Genomic DNA, 7379 nt, shown 5'->3' with positions numbered 1-7379 from the left:
TAACAGCCCGCCCATGTCACATAAGCATATGAAAAAGATTCACAAGCTATTCATGATGGCTGGATCGGTCATACTAGCAGAGTCATTAATTTTGCTCTAAATAACGTCACCAGAATATTTAACTATATTTAAGTCACAGAATATTTAAGTCTTCGATGAGCCGACCCTGACCCTGGCTATCAAGCTTACTCTTATCCGCGCCAGCCGTAATAAGTAACTTCTCTCTTCCTGTTCTCCTATAGGCTACTGCCGGATCATGTATATCCATCATTGAAATTGTATTAACTACAGTTATTTTTACATATTTCTTGTCGCTTCTGAATTTCGATCGAGTGTGTCTGGAAGCACCCTGTTGTAAGCTATTATGTGACGGAGCGAGCACAACTTTTTTTTAAGATTTTTTTTTGTTGTTGTCTGTTTTTGATAATGGAGCTCAATAGTAGATATAACGCACACACACGCACATGTAGTCGTTCAGCTCCACCTAGAAAATGGGACGGAAACAAATGTAGAACGATCATTGCAATGCTCATTTTTGGATTTTGCTTCATTGGTAAAGCTTACGATAATCTACACCGATACTGGTCTCAATCAAAACCAACAAACCATGCGCCAAAAACTTTCAATTATTGTGTACTGCTTTTTTTTTTCGGCGAGTATCTAATTGTTTCCGATCAATAAATCGATATATGAAAATTCATAGGGGAGTTGCTTTACAATCTACACGAACCTTCGACTGAATTATTATTTACTTCATACTTACTTATTATAACATTTCGTATAGTAGTAATAAGTTGGAGTGGAAGGTCTCAAGCAGTGCTCAACAGCGGAACCGCACCTGGAACCCTGGAATTATACATTCTATCTAAAATGATCTATTCCCATATTCTTTAATCCAATTGCGGCTTATACACAAACGGACCGCCATGTTTTCCTAACAAATACACAAGAAGCTCGCGCTTTGCTATCACCAGAGACATCATTGGCGGATTTTTTGATATTTTTATTTAACTTGCACATTAAACTCTAAATCCACTGTTCTTATGACAAGTTCAGTATCTATTCTATAGTGGCACAGGACATTTTTACTGATGTCCTTATACATAACACTGAAAAAGAGCAGCGGTTTGTTTTGATTCTTTCCTAATAGTTTTTGCATTAATGATAAGTAACTTCAACTTTTGAAAGAAATGTACCCTGTACCTTACCATTGCACTTCACTCGGTGGATTCTGCTATGCGCCTCGTAAGCATTCCAAGAAAAACATCTTAAAAAATGCGCAGATTTTAGTTTTTTATACGTGAGTATAAATTTAAAAATCTAAATATAGAGCTCTTTTCGGAGTTGTCTGCATTTCAAGCTAGAAACTTACTTACTTGCTTTCTCCTAAAAACCGCCAGCAATTGATGGTTGACGTTATTGTCAGTTTTTATACGGCTTTTGAAAAATCCTAGGAAGAATTCTATGAAACAAATCGGCAGATTCTTAATAAAGCTGATATTTGAATGGCTCAAAAAATAATTGAAGTGTATTAGAAAGTTATTTTTGATATTTTTCGGAATATTGATGTGAAACCTAATGGCCATTTTGGGAACGAAAACATTAGTTGGTAGCTTCAGACGTACTCCAACAGTTAGTCCTTTTAAGATTGTTCGCGCTGTTTGCGGCCTTTTGCCTTTTTGCTATATAGCGTGTTTGAGCGCCACTTCAACGCACGAGTACGATCACGAAGGTGTTTCTTGTGGATCGAGGAAGAAATTGTCTGGAAATGTTTACTGGGTAATGTAAATCTTCTTAATTGATGTGAAAGGTTGTTACGCTGAACAAGCATGACTATCAGGAGTGACGCTTCTAGCACACGCAAGGAAATCGCTGAGGAATCTATTCTTGCCTAAAGACAGTCTTGGAAAGAATCCATAAGAAGTTCCCGATGTAAATGCTCCACATTGTAGGCTAAAGACTACTTTCTATATTTTCCAGAACTAGAGGTTTTTTAGATGAACAAAGTCTTCGGTGCTAGATTTAATGTTTTTTTTTTGCTGTTTAGAAAAAAAGGTGTGGGTTTATATTGTACGTGGTGTCTACTCTTTTATGTAAGCATGTATTCGAAAATTATTAGTACCACTAATTTTTTTTGCCCTTAGCGTTTTCCTACTCTTGGCAGCACAATTGTAATCTAGCAGCCAACTGAGTCCCGTCTATTTCCAAAACAATGCCCCTACCAATCAAGACCATTCGTCGGTTGACCCCAAATTTGTATCATGTCGGAATCACATTTGACCTTCATGGTGAAAAACATACAGTACAATACCTAGGCTTGAAGCTTTTATAGAACTAGCAAAGGGAATAAACCTTTCGATTGCTTACCGGGTTGTTCTCTGGAATGTCTACGAAAATCGACTTCATTCTTAGAGTACCTATTCGATTTTTCTGTCTATCGAAAACAAACACTAAAGAAAACATTTTTCAAAACGGAAAGTTTCCTTATAAACAGGAAGTGGTAATGAGTCGAGCGACGGCACGGTACGCTGTAAGTACATGAATGGAGCGGAATTTCCCTTCAACTATAGACGAATGCTAACTTGTCAAGCAACTATCAATGAACAGCGACAAAGATGTATCTTAAATATATATGTATATCATTATCGAAACAAGCGCACAGATATTACACTATTTCTGCATTTTCGGTGATGAAGCACGCTAATGGGAAGAAAGTATCCAGAGTAGCTGTCTGAGTGATCTGGTCAAGTAGGTATAGTCAGCACTTGATCAACCATCGTTCTAACGGCAGACCTGATACTAGGTTACCCGGAAACCCTTGCTCTACGCACAAGCTGTCATAATGTAGTGACATTAATTCTATGAACATACGTTGTACTATCGAATATGTTTGTTTAAAGGTTTTTTCTTTATTGGCCTTGAGTAAAAGATTATCGCCTACGATGCCCTGACCGTAGAGCCGATGCAATGGCTCAGGTTATGTCGTATGTATGTTTTTTTTGGCAGTACCATGAAACGTGCTACGATCATAGCGGTTCGATTGGATATAAAACTAGTTGAAACATATTGAGCTCAAAATAGCGTTGACACCCATTGCCAGATTGAAAAATTCTGACGTCGAAAAGGACATAAAACTGCATTTTGAATTTGGTGGTTAGAAGCGCGATCCGGCTGCCAGCACGTCGGTGCCTAAGCTTCGAACTAATACCGGTGACTTCTGAGAGTCGTGTACTCTTACTTGATAGTGATCTTCGTTTCGAAGTGGCGATTCTCTTTTGAAAGGACTAAAACACTTCAGTGACATTAAGCTCTTTGAAATGCACAGGTCATCAGAAAAATACGAAGGGTTCTATAGTCTATGAATTGATCATTACTAATCTTCAACTGCATTGCAAGATCTCTAAGATAATAAATAGCATAGATTTGCTTCCCTATACATTTACGTGTAATCAGTCACACAGTAGTATTTCAATATAGACAAGGAAGGGTGATTTCCAATCAAAGTAACATCATTTCACATTTCAGGGATTCCACCTTGCTATAAGAACTCGACTTCAGACATCGTTTGTGGGGGTTAAGGATGGCCGTTGACGGAAATAACTCGCCCACCGTTGCCGTTAGCGACGTCTACTGGCCTTTGTTTACCGCGACAGTATTTTGTGTGGATAGCAATGAAAGGTTGACGCTCGCGTATCATTTGACTTGTTTTGCGTACAGGATGCGTCGTCTGCTAGAGTCCCATGGACGAAGTTTAGCCGGCAGCTTTGTTCGGTGATCAATAGGTACCTTGCTGAAGGATTTCGTCATGCAGAGATACAGTGCATTGGGTGTCCTGACGTTGTTGATATTACGCTCGTGTCACACCGTCGTAGCTCGTAAGGCTTTGTTGTAGTTGTCGATGGAAATTCAAGGAAGGCTGCCACGTGAGCACTAAATGACAGCCTGACCAACCTGGAGCTAAAACAACAATCATTCTGCAGTTAAGGCATCTAATGGAATGGACTGTTTCATCAATGCGTGTCGTTATAGCGCACTGAGGTAAATTGCTCAAAACATGAATGAATGATGTCTTCAGACTTATGCCTTCAGAAACAGTAAATAGCCTAGATGGATGCGCGGTTCTCTAAACACGTTGGTGCCACAATACCGTTACTGTACATCCTGCAATGTATTGCTTGTACCCAAATAATTCAACTGATCAAAATATTTGTTTAGATTTATATAAATAACAGCTATTAGCGTAAATTGGAATAAATTGTTGTTGTTATACCTCCTGTTTAGGGTGGGGCAAAAGTTGGAGTAAGGTTCCACCAGCAACCAGTCGCACCATGTTAGGCTATCTGCCCTTCCACGATCAGAGCAACATAGTTATGCCTGTTGTTTCTGCAGTAGAAAGGGGTTTCTTGTTCATAGTTTACCAAGAGGGCCTCAAACATGGCTAACATCTAATTCATGTGACCTTCTGCGCACCGGCACTAACAATGCACTTGATGGAGAGTTCCGGTAGTGATGTTAGCGTTGACTGAATTTTGCCCACTTTTACAGTCGTGACGAAAATGACCAGCTGCCTTAGCAGGTTTCGACCCAGTAACAATTTTGTCAGCATCGACAAAACATAGAACTATCTTAACCATTTTCTCCAGTTGTATACGCTATCTACTCGAAGGTGTTAACCCTTAACTTCGAACAACGTTTTTATACGTGTCTCGCTCAGATCTTCATCGCCCAATCTACGTGTCTCTCTCAAATTGATCTCCTTTGGCTTTCATATGTGAATAGAGATTATGTGCCTAAACCTGAGAGAACTATTTCGATTTTCGAACTTTCTATTATGTGGAACACAGGTGGAATTGCACTTACACTCAGTCAACTTACATAAGCGCATAGCTGACAGTCATCCTGTAAACAAGCTTATGTTTACGAGACTCGCTATCTACTATTGGATGAGATCAAGCGTTATCGAATCATGGACTGAGGCACGTTCTGTCCCTCATTTGTCGCGACCAATCAGCTTTTGCATCCGACTTCGTTTCGTTCGATAAAGGTGGCATCGCCACATGAAGCAATTGATGGCGATTTTATTTTGTCAAAAACCGAATCATGAAGTTACCAGCTTCGGTTCGAAATTCGTTACTGCTTCGCACTGCCAGCGGCATATAGCGGACAGCCATAGCAGCGATGAGCTGGCTACATAGCGTTTCGTATCTATCGTCTGAACTATTTACATGACTGATTGACGCTTTCTTAATGTACACAGCTGACGATCAGGTGTCTGAGCCTCTGTTCGAACTTGCGATGCTGAAGGTCAAATCATCTGTCTTATCAGTACACCACGAACCGTTAAATACACATATCGGAGTTTTTGCATTGCGTAAGACCTTTTTAAGCCCCCATCTATAAGTGGTTCGTGTATGTGAGTTCAGAATAGTTGTCTGCGAGCCATTATCGACGTAAGCGAATATTGTAACGAGGAACTAAATTGATCCCGAAGATAACCCACACAGTTTTCGTTCTGTCTGAACATCGGCGGTGCGACGGTGGAAGGGGAGGTCGCCCCATCGAAAGTACAGCCTTGCCGAAACACACGGAATCCTGGCACGTACGGCGTCGAAGTCTGAACATTGGCTTGATCGCTGATAGCTGAAATGTTCTGTACGACGGCAGAGTTTTTTTTCCCTATGTACATTTCGCTCTGTAGCGCACCATGACGATGGTGAATTAATCCAGAACATACAGAATACAGAAATTTGACGCATCGCCAGACACGTATCGCCCTTTCAGCAGAACCAGGCTATCGCTAGCAGCAACACCGTAAAACACAGAAAGCGCGTACTAATCTATAGCGCTTTGCAGTTCTTATTGTGGATCCGCGTCTCGTTCTATGCTCGACCAGACGGCACATTTGTGTAACAGTCGTGACTTATATCCCAACGTTTGCTCCATAGTGAAATCAACAAGTGGAATACAGCCGTGGGAAACTGAATCAATTGAAATTCATAGACGGTCATTTTGGTATCGTGTGAGGCGAAACGATAAAAGCGATATAACTAGGAAAGAAGATGTTTTTTAGGAAAATTTTTCTTCCGTCTTTTTGATGAAGTGTAGTACGTCGGCGGTCTGCTATGAGCGATCGCAGTGGTAGATTGTAATCGTGCATGTAAAGATGAACTTTCGAATACGTTCACCGTCCACCGAATGGACCGCTTTCCTGCCGTGCTTTTACTATGGCTCTTCTGTCATCGACCGACCTTTCAAGGTCGATTCACTAACTGTTATCGCTGACTGAATTTTGCCGTTTGACCTCGAGGTCGCATGTGTGCAAACGTGTATCGATGCAAAAAGCTCTAACTTTTAGTCCTAGTTTAACCTATTCTGCTATGAAAAGTTGTGTCTATTAATTGGCCGGCGTCAATACAGTCGCTTTTGCATAGTCTCGCGTCGTGACGCCCATTGGCAGCAGCTGGAAATATATAGCTGTCTTACTCGTCGCCGTACGTTGGCGTCGAAAATTATGTGAGCAACGAATGTGTCGTGAACGTCAATGTCTTCACCTCGTTTTAGAAATCAGTTTTGGTAGCTCGTTGTTTGTCGTAGCTAAACCAGATCGATACGGAGCTGGGACCGGCAGGACAGTTCTTTGAAGCGCCTTCTAAATATCATATCAAGTCCATATTCCTTCTACAGATGACAGCCAGACCCATAGTTCTATTCTATTTTTTTGTTCGGTGTAAATGCCTTGGAGAAATGTTCGCCAAGGCTTGTCAAAGGACTGAGATTAACCCGTATCGTATTTTCAAAAACGACACCCATACCCTTATTACTACTGGAGAGGGGAGCTGTTTTCGATTCTCCTAAAACTGAGAATTTTTATTTCGACTTGTTGGCACTGTACAACTATTGCCACGAGCCACATATTTATAGCCGTCACAAACAAGATCACACGGAAGAGCCACGGGGGAGAAGTGTAGACGTATGGTGAACGCCACGCGAACTTCGCTAGCATAAACCGAAGTAAAACTCGGTACCACTTTATGCTGAATATACTTTCTTTTCAAGAAATTGGCCTTTCGTTGAATGTTGAATTCACACGTACATAGAACATATAGCGCAATAGTTTTCTGTCGCCTAACAGGCGAAGCATTTTTGCTTAACGACACCGACAAACACGTTCTGGGTACTTTCTGACACTTTTCATATTCAGTCGACTATGGGCGACAACATGTGTCGATTCTATGCTTTTTTCCGCCCTCTTATGTTAATTAAAGAATATAGAAAAGCCGCTAGAGGATTTGCTCGCTGTCTTCACGCTGACGTACCGCCACGTTCCTTTATTGTTTCTTTTTGGTATGCCAGACGAGTATTATTGACGATATGTTGTG

At 40.9% G+C, this 7379-nt stretch overlaps 1 protein-coding gene across 5 annotated transcripts in view; it reads right to left on the bottom strand.

Annotated features, from left to right (window-relative positions):
• Nucleotides 1-7379, bottom strand: part of LOC111262087 (lysosome membrane protein 2) — a 49053-nt gene that overhangs the window by 37603 nt on the left and 4071 nt on the right. The window lies entirely within an intron of this gene.

The sequence above is a fragment of the Varroa jacobsoni genome, unplaced genomic scaffold (assembly GCF_002532875.2).
Source record: "Varroa jacobsoni isolate VJ856 unplaced genomic scaffold, vjacob_1.0 scaffold_626, whole genome shotgun sequence".
In the NCBI taxonomy this organism is placed as follows: domain Eukaryota; kingdom Metazoa; phylum Arthropoda; class Arachnida; order Mesostigmata; family Varroidae; genus Varroa; species Varroa jacobsoni.
The sequence above is the reverse complement of the archived record's forward strand: the minus strand, read 5'-3'. Positions and strand labels throughout refer to the sequence as shown.